The sequence below is a fragment of the Symphalangus syndactylus genome, chromosome 5, assembly GCF_028878055.3.
Source record: "Symphalangus syndactylus isolate Jambi chromosome 5, NHGRI_mSymSyn1-v2.1_pri, whole genome shotgun sequence".
Taxonomy (NCBI): Eukaryota; Metazoa; Chordata; class Mammalia; order Primates; family Hylobatidae; genus Symphalangus; species Symphalangus syndactylus.
This window is the reverse complement of record NC_072427.2, coordinates 12,505,767-12,528,409: the sequence shown is the minus strand read 5'-3', so window position 1 is coordinate 12,528,409 and position 22,643 is coordinate 12,505,767. Positions and strand designations below refer to the sequence as shown.

Sequence of the window (22,643 nt, the reverse complement as noted above, 5' to 3'; positions counted from 1 at the left end):
TTTTCCAAGAGGCACCACTGCAGCCAAAGGCCATCTGAGAAAATCTCCCAGGAGGAGCTTTTTCTCCTGGATGTCCAGAACCTTGCATAAGAAATCAGACAGGAGGTGTAGCTCAAGCTGAGCAGCAGCAAGCACAGTGGAAAGTGAGGGGAGCTGGTTTGTTTTCATGGGAGGTGTCTATAATGTAATAGAAATTGTCTAGAGGGTAATAGATTTCAAGCTCTTTTCTCCTCCCCTCTGTCACCTTTAAGAATGTGGAGTCCTATTCAGGATTCAATTATTTTTCATAGATCATAGTAGAGCAGAATGATTTGAAACCCTGGTTGCCCACTGTCTTCCTCACCTACCCGGGCCTTCCAGAGTATTTTTGCAGAAATCTGGGGATCGTGGAAATACAAGGTGAAAACTGCAGAGCTGGATGATCTCTCAATTTTGTTACATCATGAGTATTCATGAGTTCATGAAGATCACATGGGGAAGCCAACCTCCAGTTGAGTCTTCTGGCTGCCCTCAGATTGGCTCCTTTATTCCTCACTGCCTCTAGCCATGTGTCTACCCACAGTAGTAAAGTCAGTTAAGGCCAAGTTTCCACTCTCAGGAGACACATGACTGAACCTCACAGCCTTGCTTTGGTTTGGGGGAAATGACCTTAGCTTTGGGCTCCCGGTCCAGATTTATAAATGGAAGCTGAGAGTTGGCTCTTTGGGGAGACCTAACAAAACACTCTTCACTTTAGCATTGTTCAGTCTCTAGTCATCTGAAAAGCTCTGTCCACGTCTCCATTTTGTATGGCACTCCCTCTTGTTTACTTTGTTTCGATCACTATGGTCTTCCTTCACTCCCTAAAACTAGATCACCTTTGCATCCCAAGGCCTTTGCATATGTTGTTCCCGCTGCATGCAATGCTCTTTCCTTGGGTCTTCACCAGGTTAACATCTACTTCTTGATTCAAACTTCAGCTCAGATGTTCCTCCCCAGGGATATACTTCTCTGACCTTTTAGTCCACATGGAACCAGTCTATTGCTCATGCTTACAGTGAAAGGCAGCTCTCATTCATGGCCCTTAAGCCAATTGGGAATTACAACTAGCAAACTTACCATGGCAAATAATCCAGCTGATTATTTGATAAATATTTATTTTCCTTCCTAGACCAGGGATTGGAAAACTACAGCCCTCGGGTCAAATCCAGCTCACCATCTGTTTTTGCAAAATTAAGTGTTACTGGAACATAGGCACGTTAACTCATTTGCATATTGTTCATAGCTGCTTTCACACTGTAACAGCAGGGTTAAGTAGTTGCAACTACCCACAAAACTAAAATACCTGGCTCTTTAGAGAAAAGCTTTGCCAACGCTTGCTCAAGACCATAAGCTTCTTAAAAACAGGAAATATGACCATATTGCTCATCATTTTGTCCCTCTGCAGCTAACCCAGTTCCTGACATATATTCCTGGCTCAATAAGTATATTTTTAATGAATGAATCAATGAGTGATTCACAAACACATTAGTTATATATGTGGAATATAGTCAGAATTACACGGTAGAAAATTGCATCAACAATATAGGAAAGAAAGCCCTGTTTTTGAATGGCATTTTTATTTTTTAAATATTCATCATTATCAAAATAAAAAATGAGAAATAGAAAATGTATTGGTGAATGATTTAATATTCAATGATATTAGAGTTGGACAAATCAAAATAACAACTAATCTTGTGTAGAATTAAAACATAAAATCGTGATCAACCATCCAAAGCAAGTGTTTCCATGCAGCTAATATCCTCAAATTGCCCACCAACAATTCAGCCTTTTTAAATGAGGCAGGTAACTAATAGATTCTATTTTTTAATACTATTACAAAATATGACTTGTTTCTGGTTGATTTAAAAATATTTTATTTGTTGCACAAATGGCCTAAAATATATATAAAACAATCATATTGCTAATTTTGCTATTCTGTGAGAAGGCATGCATTTTTTCCTCTAGGGACAAAAAATACAGTATGAATTGCCTCCTTGGTAGATAATTTCTAGCTTTTGACTATAAATTGATACATTAAATACACACAGAGAGACATATGTTTAGAGGGTATTATTTTGCTTCATTTTTTAACTTAGTTTAAACATTTATTTTTTGCTGGTTTTGTAGAACAATAATCAATGCACAGATTAGGGGCTGGGGGAGTCTTTGATGGTATATTGACAGTTTCCTGCTTGGCGACATCCTCAGCCTTTCACAAGGCCACAAGTAATTTACGATGGCAATAAAGACCTGAATATTTTTCTGTATTCAAGGTAGCTGCTTGCTTCCAGAAGAAGCATAGCCCTGCTTTTGAATGTGATCCACGTAGTAGATGTGGAAGACAGCCCTTAGAAAGAGAGGCCATTAGATCAGGAAGCAGCTGTCTGGCAGTCTCTGTTCATATTCAGCAGCCATTCCTGAGACGTGACTGTCACTGCTAAGCAATTTCCCAGGGCCTTGTTCGTTTGGCATACTAGACAAAGCCAGTCTTGGCTCGGTATATCTCAAAAGGCAGGTCTGTACCATAGCAGATTAGTGCACAGGCTTATCTCAATTCAAAAGCTGCTTCTGCCACTGAATAACTGCTTGGGGCAAGTGCTTGGACCTGGCTGTGCCACAGTTTCTTCATCTGTGCAGGTGGAGGAAATAAAGCAACCTGTAAAGAAAATGGTTGGAACCATCTCAGGCACACAGTAAGCACTCAATAAAGGAGCTATCATTATTAGCTTTTTTTAGATCAGACGTACATTTTATTTATTTATGTATTTATTATTTATTTTTTATTTATGTATTTATTTATTTATTTTTGAGACAGAGTCTCACTCTGTTGCCCAGGCTGGAGTGCAGTGGCGCGATCTCGGCTCACTTCAACCTCCGCCTCCCGGGTTCAAGCAATTCTCCTGCCTCAGTCTCCTGAGTAGCTGGGATTGCAGGCGCCCGCCACCACGCCCAGCTAATTTTTGTATTTTTAGTAGAGATGGGGTTTCACCATGTTGGTCAGGCTGGTTTTGATCCCCTGACCTCGTGATCCACTTGTCTCGGCCTCCAAAAGCGCTGGGATTATAGGCATGAGCCACCGCGCCTGGCAAATTTTACTTATTTTTAAAAAAATTTTTGGGGTGCATAGTGGGCGTATATATTAATGGGGTACATGAGATGTTTTGATCCAGGCATGCAATGTGAAATAAGCACATCATGGAGAATGGGGTTTCCATCCCCTCAAGCATTTATCCTTTGTGTTACAAACAATCCTATTATGCCATTCGTTCTTTTAAAATGTACAATGAAGTTATTATTGACTTAGTCATCTTATTCTGCTATCAAATAGTAGGTCTTATTAATTATTTCTATTTTTTTTTTTGTATCCATTAACCATCCCGACCTTCCCCCATCCCCCCACTACCCTTCTCAAGCTCTGGTAACCATCCTTCTACTCTCTTGGTCCATGAGTTCAATTGATTTGATTTTTAGGTACCTCAAATAAGTGAGAACATGTGATGTTTGTCTTTCCCTGCCTGGCTTATTTCACTTAACATAATGACCTCCAGTTCCACCACGTTGTTGCGAATCACTGAATCTCATTCTTTTTTTATGGTTGAATAATACTCTATTGTGTATATGTACCAAATTTTCTTTATCCATTCTTCTGTTGATGGACACTTAGGTTGCTTCCAAATCTTAGCTATTATAAACAGTGCTGCAACAAACATATGAGTGCAAATATCTCTTTGATATATTGATTTCCTTTCTTTGGGATATATACCCAGCAGTGGGATTGCTGGATCTTATGGTAGCTCAATTTTTGGTTTTTTGAGGAACCTCCAAACTCTTCTCCATAGTGGTTGTACTAATTTACATTCTCGTCAACAGTATATGAGGGTTCCCTTTTCTCCACACCCTTGCCAGCATTTGTTATTGTCTACCTTTTGGGTATAAGCCATTTTAACAGGGTGAGATGATATCTTATTATAGTTTTCATTTGCAATTGTACTGATGATCAATGATATTGAGCACATTTTCATATGTCTGCCATTTGTATGTCTTCTTTTGAGAAATGTCTATTCAAATTTTTTGCCCATATTTTGATCAGATTATTAGATCTTTTTTCTGTAAAGTTGTTTGAGCTCTTTATATATTCCAGTTAGCTTTTAAAACAGAATTAAATAGGTTGGGTGCAGTGGCTTTCGCCTGTAATCCCAGCACTTTGGGAGGCCAAGGCAGGCGGATCATGAGGTCGGGAGATTGAGACCATCCCGGCTAACACGGTGAAAACTCGTCTCTATTAAAAATACAAAAAATTAGCCAGGCATGGTGGCAGGTGCCTATAGTTCCAGCTACTCGGTAGGCTGAGGCGGGAGAATGGCGTGAACCCAGGAGCCCAGGAGGCAGAGCTTGCAGTGAGCCAAGATGGCACCACTGCACTCCAGCCTGGGCGACAGAGTGAGACTCCGTTTCAAAAAAAAAAAAAAAAAAAAAAAAAAAAAAAAACAACAACAACAAAAACCCAGAATTAAATAGTTTGAGTTCCTTGTATATTTATTGTTAGCTTTTAAACAGAATTTCTGAGGCAACCTTCTTTCCTAACTGAGAAAGCTTTTGAGGACAGATGTCTTTTCCCACGAGGTTGGGCTTTACATTCATATTTGTGCTTATTCATGTTCTAATTCATAGGTTTCATCTAATTATTCAACATGATTAAATAATTACTCAGCCTCAGGTTATTCTAAGAACTCAGTGATGCTCAACTACTCTCCAGCAAGATCTTTGGTACAAAAACGTTTCCATGGTTCAGCTTTCATGCTGAACCATAGGAAGAATGTTCCTCTTCCCTTGACTATAAAAAGGGAAAGAGAAATAGCATTTCTTGACCACCTAGCTATATGCCAGATGTTGGGTTAACTGATTGCACTTTGCTAATATGATTCATGAAGTCTTTGTGATAACCAAACAAAGCAAGGGTTGAAATCTCTCTTTGACATATGGATGAACTGAGGTTTGGGAAGATAAGATATTTTTCTAAGTACTACAATGGGGCAGAATTCAAACCTGGTCTATCCTCCCTCTGCTTGTTATTTGTGTATATGAGAAGCTAATGATTTATCATGAATTTTCCCTGTTTCACAACATAAGGTTCTTGCAAGCAGGGGCAGGACATGTTTAGTTTGCCTGGAAACTTAACTTGACTGCTGTCTCCAGTTGCCTTATCGGGTATCCCAGAATATTCAATTCATTCTTAGGCCAGAGACAGACCTGCAAGTGACTTTAAATAGCAAACATCGTTTCTGTTCAGAAATTGGATTACCAAAACTTGTTTTAATGTGAAATCCTTTCTCCTCCTACAGCTCCTTCTTTCTTCTACCATTTCTCTTTCTCCTTCATCGCCTCCTCTGCTTACAGCCAGAATCCATATCCTGTTCCAAAATGCCTGCTCCAAACTCCCATCACTAAAGTTTAGGTAAGAAGGCCTTCCTCCCCAAACCATTGGCTCTGGGATAGGGTGTGGGGAGAGGCCCTGACAGATTCCACAGCCGTCTCTAACAATCCTCTTTCAAAAATCTCTCTCTTTAACTTCTTCAGTGGTTATATAGCCTCAAACTGGACCAGGGGACTCTGTCTGGGGAGTCCAAGAGTTGTGAAACTAGTTCTAGTTCATTTGTTTTGGAAATCTGCAACCTCCAGTGAGTGTGCAATGTCTACTGTACCTTGACACCCAGTGAAGAAATCAATTTTAACATCATGTCAACACATGCAACCCACTTGCAGTTTTGTCATTTGCTTTGACCCTTGTATTTGGAGACCCAGAATCTTCCCTAAGTCCTGTTCTCATTGGAGCTTTCAGGTTTTCTTCATCATGGGTTGGGGAGCCACAGGGAAGTCTAGCAGGGGCCTCCATGCCTGAATTCATGAACAGAGCTTGTTCCAAAGACCAAGTGTTTGCATACAAGGTTAGAGATACTTTAGGCTTAAAGGGAAATGTGTGTCTTAGATTGATTTCCAGACTGGGCCCCCAAGTTTAAGTAGATGGCCAGATGGATAGGAAGGCTTCTAATAAAAGAATATGACAACGGCACAAAAGAGGAATTGCATTACCCTGTGCATAAAGAACTAAGTATGCACACCCCTGTGTCTCTATGCATCTGTTTGTTGCACTACAACAAATAATCAGAAGAGAACCATGAAGGGTCAAAATTCCTCAAATACCTGAAGAGTGGAGCAGCGGCAGGAACCCCTTAATTCCTGAGCAGACAAGCTGGCATTTGAACTGTATCCTGGGACTCCCAAGAGGCTGGTGATAAAATCAGAAGAAGGGAAAATGATTACAAGAAAGGTTAGCATCCATAGAACTTGGGAGAGACCTATTGGAGTTCCCTGAACAATCTGGGAGAAATCCAGGGTTCATTCTGTTCTACAAGTAGGGGCTGGTCTAGAATAGTAATTGGGACACCACTATGCTAGGTCTGGCAGGACCAGCATGCCTGGATAAATAAGAGGTAGACCCATATGCCATTCCCCACCTTCCTCTAAACCTTCTCAAGTCCAATTCACTCCTGCTTCTAGGACGCTCTTTGTGGCAGAGAGAACAGGGAATGACAGCCCACCAAGAAGGCCCAGAGCCCTCATTCTTTCAGCCTTTGCACCCCAAGGAACCTGGAGGACACACCCGTTCTACCATCCCTGGTTGCTTGCATAAGAGTCTGACCTCAGCTAATGATGGTTCTTCTAATCCATAAGGACCTGAGGGAGGACCGGAGGACCTCCAGTGGACAAGGGCCACTCTTTGAGACAATGGTCAAAGGAAAAAGACTAAATAATCGCACTTTCTTAGGTGGGTTTGTCCTGGTGGGTTTAAGCCCACAAGAACCTCCAAATTGAGACTGATTCACCTGGTTATAAAATCATGATAATTCCTACTTCAAGATGGCCATGAGCCACATTCCACTTTATTCTGCAGGTTTGGTGTGTTCTGATTTGGCCCAAACCTGCGGGTTAAGTGAATGTTGTTGTTAGGAGTTAAACAGAGTCAGAGGTTGGAATCCCAAGGCTGACGGAGGCCAAAGCTACCATCAGTCCCTCCCAATAAGGCCACCCTTTCTGATGGCTTAGAATTCAAATCATGGAGGCTTCTAACAAAAAGGATCTATTTTTTGTCCAAGGTTGCTTAGAGCTGTTCTTATTCACACCTTCATCTAACATATGAGGATACAGTTTAGAGGGATAAATTGGCTCATCCACTCTAACAGAGAAGGTTAGGGACAGAGCCACAAGTCCAACACTCCTGGAAACACTGAGCCCACCTTACCACCCTCCAGGAATAGTACCCGGTACAAAAAGCAAAGGCCTCAGCTACGGTTCCTAAACGGGACTCTGCAAGAACCGCGGGTTTCCCAATGGAGTTTCCCACAGTTCATTTAAAGCAAGGAAGAAAAACTCAGCAGAAACAACTTGAAAACAAAGAATGCCCACTCCAAAGCCTCTGAGCCCCAATGCTGAGGCATGCTTACAGCTTTTAAGGCATCAAAGCAAAACAAAAATATTCCACAAACTCCATGTCTGAGAGCTACTTATTCAGCAAGTCCTGCTGCTTCTCATCTCCAATATCTAAATCTGTGGGATTTGCACTGATTAAACGTGGGCGGCTCAGAGCGTTCTTCTCCGTGGCAGGCTGTTGCACTTCATGCAGCTCAGCTCAAAGAGACACTTCCACGTTTAGCTTACATGTTCCCTTCCCTAATTTGTTTTATTACTCCCAGACTCATTTATTGATACCTGATACTCGGTCCACTTATGTGTTTCCTGTCATTAGCCAGGGCCCCGGGAACTTTCATCACTTTCTCCAGAGCAAAGGGGAGTTCGTGTCTCTCCTTCCAATTATTGCTGCGAGTTTGAGAATGTCATCTTTTGCCCTTTTCAGAAGCAGAACTTTCTGCAAAGGACAAGACATTTGTAACAGGATGTCTGGTGCAGAAAAAAAAACTCATGGGGGATCAGAGTGAAGTGACTTGTGGATGGGGGTGAACATCACCAGGATGGCAGTGCTTTCCCTCTGTACCCCATTCTGTGATTAATGGATACACTCTGTGGACCGATGAGGTGAATCCCAAAGGTCGGCCTAAAGTGACATTTTTTTTTGGGTCACAGCTTGAAAGCAAGTTTTATTTAACAAATAATATAAAAATATGCTTTAGTTAAAGCCCTTTCTTTTCTGCCTGATTAAGACAGAAAACATCACATTTCCGATCACCTTATTTTCTTAGGTACTTAAATTGTTTTCTTTTTTCTTCCTAACAATAGGCATGGCTCAGCCTGTTCCTGTCCCTGAGGGACTCTTAAAGCAACTAGGAAATTATAATTTAAGCATAATCTAATTCAAACTGCAGTCATTACACTCGGCTTAAATAAGGATCTTGCCATCATTACATGTTATAATTATGTCACCACATGCTATATAATTCCAATTAGATGATGATTACATGCCATATATTAACATTGTGTAACTAGACATAACCATATGTTTATACGTGGATTTAATCACCTTCTTTAAAAATCCTATTGAAGAAGTTGTATGTGACACATTTTTAAAAGAGGAAAAGTAGCAAGGAAAAACTTGTTCAAGTAAATATATAAAATCAATCATATGGAGGAAATGTAAATAATTGAAATAGACTTTTGAATTAGCATTTGTTGATTACCCTGGCTTCGTGCTTTTGTTTGTAAAAATCATATAATAATATTATGAAAGTTCAAAAGATTCAGGTAGATCGGCCGTAAGCTCATCGCCAGAACCCATTTCCTCTCCAGGTCCAGCTCATATCCACATACATCTGTGAGTGCCTGTGGTTATAACAACTCACAAAATGTTGGTTCTGCATTTTCATATAACTTGTCATAAATGATTCTTTTCTTATATATTGCCTCATGTCCATCATGCACGCTATTAACAGCAGTATGGTGTATTGATTGAGAAAGCACTGATACCAAAATAAGGCACCCTGGCGAGCTGAGTGCAGTGGCTCACACCTGTAATCCCAGCACGTTGGGAGGCCAAGGCAGGCAGATCACCTGAGGTCAGGAGTTCGAGACCAGCCTGGCTAACATGGCGAAACCCTGTCTCTACTAAAAATACAAAAAATAGCTGGGCATGTTGGTGGGCACCTGTAATCCCAGCTACTTGGGAGGCCGAGGCAGGAGAATCACTTGAACCTGGGAGGTGGAGGTTGCAATGAGCCTAGATCGCACCATTGCACTCCAGCCTGGGCAACAAGAGCAAAACTCTGTCTCAAAGGGGAAAAAAAAAGACTCCCTGGCTTGGTGGCCTTGATTAATGGACTTAACTTGTTTGTGCTTCAATAGTCCCATCTGTTAAATGGCAATAGTAAGCATCTACCTCATAAGGTTACTGTGAAAATGAAAAATGTTATTATATGCAAAATGCTTAGAAAAATGATTCAAAGGAGAAATTCAGTAAAGGTTAAGTAGGGTTGTGGTGGTGGATGTCTCTAGCCAGTTGAGAGCCATAGTTTACTTGATTCATTTCCTATTTGATGGCAACATTAATATCTGCAAATTCTGATATTGTCAGTAAGGCTTGGGTACATATTTTTGTGCACATAAATTTCTCTTTCTTTGAATTTCTCCAGGCAAATTATCTGTTGAACATCAGAAATACATCCATGTAAATCTCTTTTAATGTCCCCTTCCCAGGACATTGCCCAGTTTTTAAAAATAATCAGCTCAGCATAAAAAAACAATGGAAAGAAATTTAAGTGTTTACTGCTTTATTTTTAAAAATATTTCCAATAAGCAGCAAAAAACATAACATCTTCTTTGTGCAAACCTCTATTTCTCCCTCCTCATGCACACCCCCACCCCCATCGTAACCTCAAAGTCTCCTTTCCCACTAAAGTCCTTCTTCTCATTGCCCATACAATTCAGTCCACTGAAGCTTGCGTTGTCACCTCCTCCCATCTTACCAATAACTTTCTGGTCTTTCTAAGTTTAGCAATTACCTTGTTTGCATCTAATATGAGTGCAGGAGATTATCTACCAAAGGCTCATGGGAGGGGGTCACAGGAGGGGTGGGAGGAGGCTGAGAAGCAAAGGGGTATTCTTCTTAATGCAGGGTAAAAGAGAACAGGGGCATTAATAAATCTGTCATCTATCTGTCTATCTATCTATCTATCTATCTATCTATCTATCTATCTATCTATCCATTGTCTATCTATCTATCCCTACCTATATATATCCATATATCTATATGTATACCTATATCTATCTATCTTCTATCTATCCCTGCCTATATATATCTATATCCATATATCTATACCTATACCTGTAATATCTATCTATCTATCTATCTATCTATCTATCATCTATTCATCCATCTCTACCTACATATATCTATATCCATTTATCTATACCTATATCTGTATCTATCCTCTATGTATCCATCCCTACTTACATATGTCTATATCCATATATCTATACCTATACCTATATCTATCTATGTCTATCTATCTATCTGTCTATCTATCTATCTACTCATCTATCCCTACCTACATATATCTATATCCATATATCTATGCCCTTACCTATATCTATCATCCATCTATCTCTACCTATATATATCTAATATTCATATATCTATACCTATACCTATATCCATCTGTCTATCATCTATCTATTCATCCATCCCTACCTACATATATCTATATCCATATATCTATACCTATACCTATATCTATCTTCTATCTATCTATCTATCTATCTATCTATCTATCTATCTATCCATCCCTACCTATATATATCTGTATCCATATATCTATACCTATACCTATATCTATCTCTATCTATACATCCCTACCTACATATGTCTATATCCGTATATCTATGCCTATACCTCTATCTATCATCTGTCTATCCTTCTCTACCTATATGTATCTATATCCATATATCTATACTTATATCAATCAATCTATCTGTCTATCTATTCATCCTATTCATCCATCCCTATCTACATATATCTATATCCATATATCTATACCTATACCTTTATCTATCTGTTATCTATCTATCTATCTATCTATCTATCCATCCATCCCTAGCTACATATATCTATATCCATATATCTGTACCTCTATCTATCTATCTATCTATCCATCCATCTATCTATTTAATCTGTCTCTGTCAGATTGCTATGACAGCTTTATTGCTGTTTTTATATATTCTAAATTGTTTTCCTAAAGTCTTATATCAAGTGTCCAAATTACTAAAAACACTGAGCAAGTCAGTACAGCACAATCCATGCTAGCTACAAAGGGCATTATTTAGTGGTCATCAGGCATAGGGTGCAAGTTCTTAGAGAATCTTTCTAAGCATCATATTGATTTCTATTCTCTGCTCTCTTCTTTGGGCTTCTCAGAGCAGAATCATCTCACTTGTCCTTGAAGGGATGAAGAGAGTTTAAGATGGAAAGTTCAGCTCATGTGCTTTTATAATAAGATGTATGCGAGTTTCACTCATGCAACCCACTGTGCCATTGGGAAGTGTAGGAATGGGCATGCAGGACTTTCATAGTTCAGATATGCTCAGGAGCAAGTCATGCAGCACAACTGACTAGTAGGAAACAAAAGGGAGAGGGGATGGTATCAGTAGAATGAGAGACGGGGAAAATACCAACTCCAAGGGATGGCTCTTCTTTTTTTTTTTTTTTTTTTTTTTTTTTTTGAGACGGCGTCTTGCTCTGTCGCCCAGGCTGGAGTGCAGTGGCGCGATCTTGGCTCACTGCAAGCTCCGTCTCCCAGGTTCACGCCATTCTCCTCCCTCAGCCTCCTGAGTAGCTGGGACTACAGGTGCCCGCCACCATGCTCGGCTATTTTCTTTGTTTTTTTTGTTTTTTTTGTTTTTTTTTTTTTGAGACGGAGTCTCGCTCTGTCGCCCAGGCTGGAGTGCAGTGGTGCAATCTCGGCTCACTGCAAGCTCCGCCTCCCGGGTTCACGCCATTCTCCTGCCTCAGCCTCTCCCAGTAGCTGGGACTACAGGCGCCCGCCACCACGCCCGGCTAATTTTTTGTATTTTTAGTAGAGATGGGGTTTCACCGTGGTCTCGATCTCCTGACCTCGTGATCCGCCCGCCTCGGCCTCCCAAAGTGCTGGGATTACAAGCGTGAGCCACGGCGCCCGGCTCGGCTATTTTCTTGTATGTTTAGTAGAGACGGGATTTCACCGTGTTATCCAGGATGGCCTCGATCTCCTGACCTCGTGATCCGCCTGCCTTGGCCTCCCAGAGTGCTGGGATTACAGGTGTGAGCCACCGTGCCTGGCCGGGATGACTCTTCTAGGGAGCTAAGCTATTCAATAAAGCATGCATTGAGCCCAGATACAGTTTGGGACACTGTTGGTGAAGACCTTGGCCAATGGGTAGCATTGCTTTGTCAAACCACATGCAAGGCCTGTGGGTAAAGGGAGAATCTAGCAAGGGATAGATGGATGTTGAGCTCTAGACAAACCAGGCACAGTTTAGAGTAAACCTCTAGTAACAAGAAGGAATTAAAATTTCTGGCATGGGAAAGTTTACATTCTAGTGAAATAGACATAAAGCAAACATAAATAAATATAAGTAAACTAAAGAGTAGTTCTAAATGTTATGAAGAAAAGACATAAGAGTAGTTCCGTAGAACTTTCTGCAATAATGGAAATATTCTATATCTGTGCTTTCCAATCTGGTAGCTAATAGCTGCAAGAGGCTGTTGAGCACTTAAAATGTAGCTTAGTGTGACAGAATAATTTTTTATGTTATTTAATTTTAGTAAATTTAAATTCAATAGCCACAGTTGGCTAGTGGTTACTGTATTGAACAGTGTAGCTCTATAGCATCATTAATTTCTCTATTGTAGGATTTAATGCACATTTAGAGTTCCGTATTTATTTCTGTAATTCTTTGTTTAAGGCAGGCATCATTTACGTTTTGTTGATTCTGTAATGCATAGCATAGCACCTTGCACATTAGCAGTTGTTCTATTGGCAGATCACCTGAGGTCAACATGGTGAAACCCCGTCTCTACTAAAAATACAAAAATTAGCCAGGCGTGGTGGCAGGCGCCTGTAATCCCAGCTACTCAGGGGGTTGAGGCAGGAGAATCGCTTAAACCCGGGAGGTGGAGGTTGCAGTGAGCCGAGACTGCGCCATCGGACTCCAGCCTGGGGGACAAGAGCAAGAGTTCATCTCAAAAAAAAAGTTAAGCGAATGATTAAAAGTGAAAAACTAGAAGACATAAGTAATATGCTGGTTCCTCAATATACAGAAACAAGAATGGTTCTACATCTCTCAAGACAGTGGAAAAAGTTTTTTACTGATTTTCCTACTCTTTTAAATAGTGGCTCAAAAACAAAACAGGGCTGGAGGGTTTTGATGACTTGGAGGGGAGGCATGGAAAAATGAGAGCCTGGTAGTGATTGAGATATTTGGAGCTACACCTGGTGTGTTGGTTTGGAGTGGGGACAAAGAGCCGGGTTTCCTGCATGTATCCTAGGAAGGCAAGAGCTTTGGAGACAAAGTGGTACCTGGCTCTGAACGTCTAGAAATTCCTTATTCTCTGAGCCTCTTTTTTTTTCTTCAAAAATGTAAAATATACCTACCTCATTAGGTTGTTCTGTGAGCTGTAAGATATTCATATTGCTTACCATATATTAATAAGCACTGAATAGCTTTGCATGCTTCATAGCTCCTTGCTGCTATTACTTTTATTTACTTCTCACAGTGCTCACACTGACATCCATATTTTCAAAAATTCTTATGGAATATGGGATTCTAAAGGAATATGTGTCACTGACACATAGAATCCTCGCTGAGCTAGATGTATCTCTTCGCATAGTCATATTCACATGGAGAATCTAGAAAGCTGCTTTGTTATTACTGAACAGAATCACAACCTATGTAGCAGGCTGGAAGCACCCTTGCTGATGCATCTATTTTTTTTTCTTGTACCTTCAATTTATATCTGAGGAAGTGTTTTCAGTCTTTAATGTAATATCCTCAGTAGTAAGAGGTTTAAAAAACACAACCAGGGCAATTCCTTAAGAGGTTTAGATAGTCTTCAATGAATATTCCAATATTTTAAAATAAGATATATTGCAGAAGACACAAAAATACTTCGTGGTAATTTTCTTCGATTAGCAAATAGTGGAACCTTATCCAAATAAGCCAGTCTTTAGCTATAGCTTCTTCACATTTCCAGTCTGGGTCAGTTCTGTAATTATATTTGTCACAGTGAATAAGATGATGTTCATGGATATTTCAATGAAGAGTGAGATATTCCTCATTACAATTATTCCCATGCGATGTTTATTTCATTCTTTGTCAGGAGCTGTTTTATCACCTTAAGCAAGAAAGTCATTGTTCACATTAGCGCCATGTTTTGACACATTAGTGCCACGTTTCTTTTAGCATTTCTCCTTCTTGAATGCGTGGACCCGTTTCTGAAGGCAAAGGCGGGTGATTGTTTATCTGCCTGTGTACAAAAGGCAATTGCTTTTGTCACTTCATTTGTACTATTGTCAGATATGATCCTGTTACAACCTTGACTCCCTTGTTGGTCTGTATATTGGTAAACTGTGTGGCTGTTCCCTGCCTAACCAGCTTGCTGCTTTAAGGTGACCTGTCCTGAAATCCCAGACAAGCACATTTAGTGATACAAATTCTGCCCTCATTTCTATCCCAGAGCTACGTGTCTGGACCCTGTGACTCTGCACCCTCTCATAGCTGAAGAGTGTTATCAAGAGTAAACACTCAGGATTGATAATGGTCTTTCAAAGGTCTAAAAACACGTCCACAGTCCAATGACCTATTGAAAGGAGGATGAGTGGTTTCTTTTGATATTGGGCTGCTGGACAGATTTTAGTGAGTAAAAAATTATGCTGCTTATTTACCTGGAAAAAATCAGACGTCATAAGGATGCCCCCAGGCCACTGGGGAGGTGCCCACTCTGTGTATATTGTATAGGGATTAAGACACAGCCTCCGAAGTTAAACCTACTTGTGACTGAATCCTGGCTGCACCACTTAATGTATGTGAAAGCACTGGCAAGTTGGTTAATCCCTGCCTGACTCAGTTTCACCACCTGTTAAATTGAAGTAAAAATAGAACTTAACCTCTAGGGTTCTTAAAAGGATTCTATGAGTTATTACGTTGAAAGGGTTTGAATGAGTACAAAAGTAAGTGTTCAATACATATTTCTGTTATTGGCTTAGCTTTCTATTTCCACCATTATGGTACTTAACAATGAATAATCATTTCTCATGTGTTTGTGAGTTGTTCTGGTGGATTCTCCACTGGTCTTGTTAGAGCTCCCTCATCCTATGGGGGGCTCAGCTCTGTAGGATGGCAGGACAGGCTGCCATGGCTGGGTCTGTCTCCCCACGTGCTTTTTTCTTCTGGATTTCTTTGGGGCATGTTGTCTCAGTGTCCAACGGGTTAGAACAGAAGCTGCATACCTCTTAAATTCAAGGTTCGGGAGTCACACAACATTCATTAATTTTCATTTTCTGGATTAAAGTAAATCCCAAAGTCAGTTCAGATTCCTGCGAGGGGAAACATTCCTTCCTATTTTTTTTATGGGAGAAGTGGTAAGATCACATTGCAAAAGAGGTGCGCATACAGGGAAGGGTAGAATTATCACAACCACCTTTATAGACAAACTACTAAAACACCTGATAGCCCCAAGTCACAATTATCTATCTATGCCCATGACTATGTAGGCAGTGAACAACTAAAGACCAACCAATGGAGGCTGCAGTATCACCCTGTGTAGCTCACAAAGTCCAGCCTGCCTTTCTCTCATTTGTTCATTATATCCTGGCCCTTGCTGTTGGTCTCTGCAGTTCTTCATGCAAAGTCAATAGTCTCAACAGCCAGAATCACAGCATCATGGCTTCTGAATGTGACCACTGGTCAGGGTCACAGAGAAATGACTTGCCTCACCTAGTGTCAGCTCTTATTATTAGCAGAGGTTAAGACCAGGTCTCCTCATTGCTCTTGACAGCTTCTCTTCAATGTAACATAATTATCTGTTTTGCACACTTTTATCTGGCCTCTACAGGAGATCTTTGCAAGTTCAGAGAGGAATGAAGATAAATAAAATTAGAAAGTGGGACTGTGCCCAATAGTTTACACTTAGTAGGTAGGTATAGTGGAGAGTTAATGAGTATTGGTTCAACTAAATGCACACCTAGATATTGAGATTCAAGAACCACTCCTACTGTTCTGCATTTTGCTTGTTGCTGCTGCAATGCCACCATTCAGATTTGCACTGCTTGGGCATTAAAGTCATAGGGAATTGTATGTGGTTTTACAATGACACTGTGATTTAGCCATCTCAGTTTCAGTCAGGAGCAAGAGAACCATTTAAGATAATAATATTAGCATATACATAGACCTTTTGATCTTCAAACCTCTTTAAAGGCATTAGCAAATTAATTTTCCCAGAACTCTGAAGAAGCAGGTAATTATTTTTACAGTTGGAGAGAGTAAGTCTGACTATGTATTGACCTACAGAGGCTACCCGATGAAGCAATGCCAGCTAGAGCTTGAGTCCACCCCCTTGTCTCCTTTTGCTCACCGACACATCCATCACAAGACTCTCAAGCGTTCCCAGATCATTATGATGAGATTAAATCTCACCAGCATTTATTGGAAATATTTATTATGGACTCAGCAACTCTTTAGAGTTCCAATTGGGTGGAGAGAAGGGAGGATAAAGAAGATATCATTTCTGATTTTAAACACCATTAACCACCCAAATCTACCAGGAATACATGGAGAAAGGCTGGGTCAGGAAAAGGACAGAATGAATGTGTAACATCTTGCTGTGCTGGAAAGCAATGAAGTGCTCAGAGGCTGATGCAGACATGTCAAAAGGAAAATGAACTAACTTGAAGGGACTCCAGCTGGTCGACGTCAGGGCAATAAGTCTATAAAATAGAATAGAGATAGATCGATTATAACATATTGAATGAAAAAGAATAAAGGTGTCCATAGTGATACGCAAAGAAAACGGAGCGGAGAGTGAGCTCATTTTCATGAAGGATGATAGCTAATGAAGCTGAAGAAGAAATGATAAAATAAGATAGCAAGCATTTGTTAGAAATGGAGCATTCACATAGTATCAAAATATTGCCCCTTAGATTACTTATTAATTATGTATGGAAAAGATATTGTCTTAGTTTATCTGGCCTCCTATAACAAAATACTGTAGATTGCATAGCTTATAAATAGCCACTTATTTCTCATGGTTCTAGAGGTGGGGGAAGTTCAAGATCAAGGCGCCAGCAGATTAAGTGTCTGGTAAGGGCTGCTTTCTGGTTTATGCACGTATTCCTACTGTGCTTTCACATGGTGGAAGTTGCAAACAAGCTCCTTCAGGCTTCTTTTATAAGGGCACTCATTGCATTCATGAGGGCTCTGTCTTCGTGATCTAATTACCCCTCAAGGTCCCACATTGGGGGTTAGAATTTCAACAGATGAATTTGGGGGGAGACAGAAACATTCAGACCATAGAAGGTGTGTTTACAATGGAGATATCTAGCAGACACCACCTGAACCAAGTGACCAACCAAAATGATGAAACAACCTGACATCATAAGCTTCTGACTAGTTGCAACGGGAAAGAATGCAACATCATCTATGTTGCTTATTTTTACTGCCTCATGAAAGTATAACTTATGTACCATAAAATCCACTCAATTTAAGTGTATAATTCAATGAGTTTTAGTAAAATTATATGGAGTTAAACAGTCATCATCACAATCCAGTTTTTCAGAACCTTCCTTTATCCCCCAAATATTCTCTACAGCCTGTTTATGGTCAATCCCTGCTCCTATAAGCAGCCACAGTCAACCACTAATATGCTTTGTATCTCCATAAATTTGCATTTACTGAATATTTCATACAAATAGAACATACAATATATGTTTTTAAGCCTAAACTTCAATAGGTATAATAATTGAGGTTTGTACGTATTGTGGTATGCATTAATATATTATTCTATCTTATTGAAGAATGGTATTCATTGGATGTATACATCATATCTGTTTATCCATTCACCAGTTGATGGATATTTGGATTGTTTCTAGTCTGAGTGCTGGAAATCATGTTGCTGTAAACATTTGTGTATAAGCTTTCGTATAAGCTATTCAAAGTTTAAACATCTACTTTTGCATCAGTTTTGGTAGTTTGTGTCTTGGTAGGAACTTGTTTATTTCATCTGAGTTATCTAATTTGGTGTCATAAAGTTGTTCATAAAATTCTCCTGTAAGAATTTTAATTCCTGTAAAGTTGATGGTGATGTCTTCTTTTTCATTTCTGATTTTGGTTAATTTGCATCTCTTTTTTTCTTTCTTAAGTGGTCTAGCTAAAGTCTTGTGAATTTTGTTGATCTTTTCAAAGAACTTTTTATTTTGTTGATTTTCTCTATTATTTTTGTTTTCTATTTCATTGATTTCTAATATAATATTTATTAATTCTTTTATTTGTTTTTAAGTTAGTTTACTGTTTTCTAGTTTCTTAGGGTGGAAGTTTAGTTTATTGATTTGAAAACTTCCTTTTTTTTCAGATATAGGTGCTTAAAGGTAAACATTTCCCTTCAAGCGCTGGTTACCTGAATTCCATAAATTTTAATATACTGGACTTTTACTTTGTGCCATTTCATATATCTTTACATTTCTTTTGTGATTTCTCCTTTAACCTGTGGATTATTTAGAAGTTTGCTTGCTTTCTAAGTATTTGGTATTTTCCTTTGTTGTTATTCTGGTTCTATAGTGGATATTTAATTGTGATCAGATAAGACACTCTGTGTGATAACAGTCTTTTTAAATTTATTGAGATAGCTTCTGACCTTTTTTCCTATCCTGAAGAATATTTTTTTTTATTATTATTATACTTTAGGTTTTAGGGTACATGTGCACAATGTGCAGGTTTGTTACATATGTATCCATGTGCCATGTTGATTTCCTGCACCCATTGACTCGTCATTTAGCATTAGGTATATCTCCTAATGCTGTCCCTCCCCCCTCCCCCCTCCGCCAACCCCACAACAGTCCCTGGAGTGTGATGTTCCCCTTCCTGTGTCCATGAGTTCTCATTGTTCAATTCCCACCTATGAGTGAGAACATGCGGTGCTTGGTTTTTTGTCCTTGCGATAGTTTACTGAGAATGATGTTTTCCAGTTTCATCCATGTCCCTACAAAGGACATGAACTCGTCATTTTTTATGGCTGCATAGTATTCCATGGTGCATATGTGCCACATTTTCTTAATCCAGTCTATCGTTGTTGGACATTTGGGTTGGTTCCAACTCTTTGCTATTGTGAATAGTGCCGCAATAAACATACCTGTGAATGTGTCTTTATAGCAGCATGATTTATAGTCCTTTGGGTGTATACCCAGTAATGGGATGGCTGGGTCAAATGGTATTTCTAGTTCTAGATCCCTGAGGAATAACCACACTGACTTCCACAATGGTTGAACTAGTTTACAGTCCCACCAACAGTGTAAAAGTGTTCCTATTTCTCCACATCCTCTCCAGCACCTGTTGTTTCCTGATTTTTTAATGATGGCCATTCTAACTGGTGTGAGATGGTATCTCACTGTGGTTTTGATTTGCATTTCTCTGATGGCCAGTGATGATGAGCATTTCTTCATGTGTTTTTTGGCTACATAAATGTCTTCTTTTGAGAAGTGTCTGTTCATGTCCTTTGCCCACTTTTTGATGGGGTTGTTTGTTTTTTTCTTGTCAATTTGTTTGAGTTCATTGTAGATTCTGGATATTAGCCCTTTGTCAGATGAGTAGGTTGCAAAAATTTTCTCCCATTTTGTAGGTTACCTGTTCACTCTGATGATAGTTTCTTTTGCTGTGCAGAAGCTCTTTAGTTTAATGAGATCCCATTTGTCAATTTTGGCTGTTGTTGCCATTGCTTTTGGTGTTTTAGTCATGAAGTCCTTGCCCATGCCTATGTCCTGAATGGTATTGCCTAGGTTTTCTTGTAGGATTTTAATGGTTTTAGGTCTAACATTTAAGTCTTTAATCCATCTTGAATTAATTTTTGTATAAGGTGTAAGGAAGGGATCCAGTTTCAGCTTTCTACATATGGCTAGCCAGTTTTCCCAGCACCATTTATTAAATAGGGAATCTTTTCCCCATTTCTTGTTTTTGTCAGGTTTGTCAAAGATCAGATAGTTGTAGATATGTGGCATCATTTATGAGGGCTCTGTTCTGTTCCGTTGATCTATGTCTCTGTTGTGGTACCAGTACCATGCTGTTTTGGTTACTGTAGCCTTGTAGTATAGTTTGAAGTCAGGTAGCGTGATGCCTCCGGCTTTGTTCTTTTGGCTTAGGATTGACTTGGCGATGTGGGCTCTTTTTTGGTTCCATATGAACTTTAAAGTAGTTTTTTCCAATTCTGTGAAGAAAGTCATTGGTAGCTTGATGGGGATGGCATTGAATCTATAAATTACCTTGGGCAGTATGGCCATTTTAACGATATTGATTCTTCCAACCCATGAGCATGGAATGTTCTTCCATTTGTTTGTATCCTCTTTTATTTCATTGAGCAGTGCTTTGTAGTTCTCCTTGAAGAGGTCCTTCACATCCCTTGTAAGTTGGATTCCTAGGTATTTTATTCTCTTTGAAGCAATTGTGAATGGGAGTTCACTCATGATTTGGCTCTCTGTTTGTCTGTTATTGGTGTACAAGAATGCTTGTGATTTTTGTACATTGATTTTGTATCCTGAGACTTTGCTGAAGTTGCTAATCAGCTTAAGGAGATTTTGGGCTGAGACAATGGGGTTTTCTAGATATACAATCATGTCATCTGCAAACAGGGACAATTTGACTTCCTCTTTTCCTAATTGAATACCCTTTATTTCCTTCTCCTGCCTGATTGCTCTGGCCACAACTTCCAGCACTATGTTGAATAGGAGCATTGAGAGAGGGCATCCCTGTCTTGTGTCAGTTTTCAGAGGGAATGCTTCCAGTTTTTGCCCATTCAGTATGATATTGGCTGTGGGTTTGTCATAGATAGCTCTTATTATTTTGAGATATGTCCCATCAATACCTAATTTATTGAGAGTTTTTAGCATGAAGGGTTGTTGAATTTTGTCAAAGGCCTTTTCTGCATCTATTGAGATAATCATGTGGTTTTTGTCTTTGGTTCTGTTTATATGCTGGATTACATTTATTGATTTGCGTATGTTGAACCAGCCTTGCATCCCAGGGATGAAGCCCACTTGATTATGGTGGATAAGCTTTTTGATGTGCTGCTGGATTTGGTTTGCCAGTATTTTATTGAGGATTTTTGCATCAATGTTCATCAAGGATATTGGTCTGAAATTCTCTTTTTTGGTTATGTCTCTGCCAGGCTTTGGTATCAGGACGATGCTGGCTTCATAAAATGTGTTAGGGAGGATTCCCTCTTTTTCTATTGATTGGAATAGTTTCAGAAGGAATGGTACCAGTTCCTCCTTGTACCTCTGGTAGAATTTGGCTGTGAGTCCATCAGGTCCTGGACTCTTTTTGGTTGGTAAGCTATTGATTGCTGCCACAATTTCAGAACCTATTATTGGTCTATTCAGAGATTCAACTTCTTCCTGGTTTAGTCTTGGGAGGGTGTATTTGTCGAGGAATTTATCCATTTCTTCTAGATTTTCTAGTTTATTTGCATAGAGGTGTTTGTAGTATTCTCTGATGGTAGATTGTATTTCTGTGGGATCGGTGATGATATCCCCTTTTTCATTTTTTATTGCATCTATTTGATTCTTCTCTCTTTTCTTCTTTATTAGTCTTGCTAGCGGTCTATCAATTTTGTTGATCTTTTCAAAAAACCAGCTCCTGGATTCATTAATTTTTTGAAGGGTTTTTTGTGTCTCCATTTCCTTCAGTTCTGCTCTGATTTTAGTTATTTCTAGCCTTCTGCTAGCTTTTGAATGTGTTTGCTCTTGCTTTTCTAGTTCTTTTAATTGTGATGTTAGGGTGTCAATTTTGGATCTTTCCTGCTTTCTCTTGTGGGCATTTAGTGCTATAAATTTCCCTCTACACACTGCTTTGAACGTGTCCCAGAGATTCTGGTATGTTGTGTCTTTGTTCTCATTGGTTTCAAAGAACATCTTTATTTCTGCCTTCATTTCATTATGTACCCAATAGTCATTCAGGAGAGGGTTGTTCAGTTTCCATGTAGTTGAGCGGTTTTGAGTGAGTTTCTTAATCCTGAGTTCTAGTTTGATTGCACTGTGGTCTGAGAGACAGTTTGTTATAATTTCTGTTCTTTTACATTTGCTGAGGAGAGCTTTACTTCCAACGATGTGGTCAATTTTGGAATAGGTGTGGTGTGGTGCTGAAAAAAATGTATATTCTGTTGATTTGGGGTGGAGAGTTCTGTAGATGTCTATTAGGTCCACTTTGTGCAGAGCTGAGTTCAATTCCTGGATATCTTTGTTAACTTTCTGTCTCGTTGATCTGTCTAATGTTGACAGTGGGGTGTTAAAGTCTACCATTATTATTGTGTGGGAGTTTAAGTCCCTTTGTAGGTCACTCAGGACTTGCTTTATGAATCTGGGTGCTCCTGTGTTGGGTGCATA

At 39.5% G+C, this 22,643-nt stretch overlaps 1 long non-coding RNA gene across 1 annotated transcript in view; it reads right to left on the bottom strand.

Annotated features, from left to right (window-relative positions):
- The window catches only part of LOC134736764 (uncharacterized), a 210,321-nt gene that overhangs the window by 36,306 nt on the left and 151,372 nt on the right, over positions 1-22,643 (bottom strand). Inside the window, exons 7-8 of the long non-coding RNA XR_010120999.1 lie at positions 7,789-7,945; positions 6,223-6,307 (exon numbers count right to left, since the gene is read on the bottom strand). This is a non-coding gene — a long non-coding RNA (uncharacterized lncRNA). The remainder of the gene's footprint in view (positions 1-6,222; positions 6,308-7,788; positions 7,946-22,643) is intronic.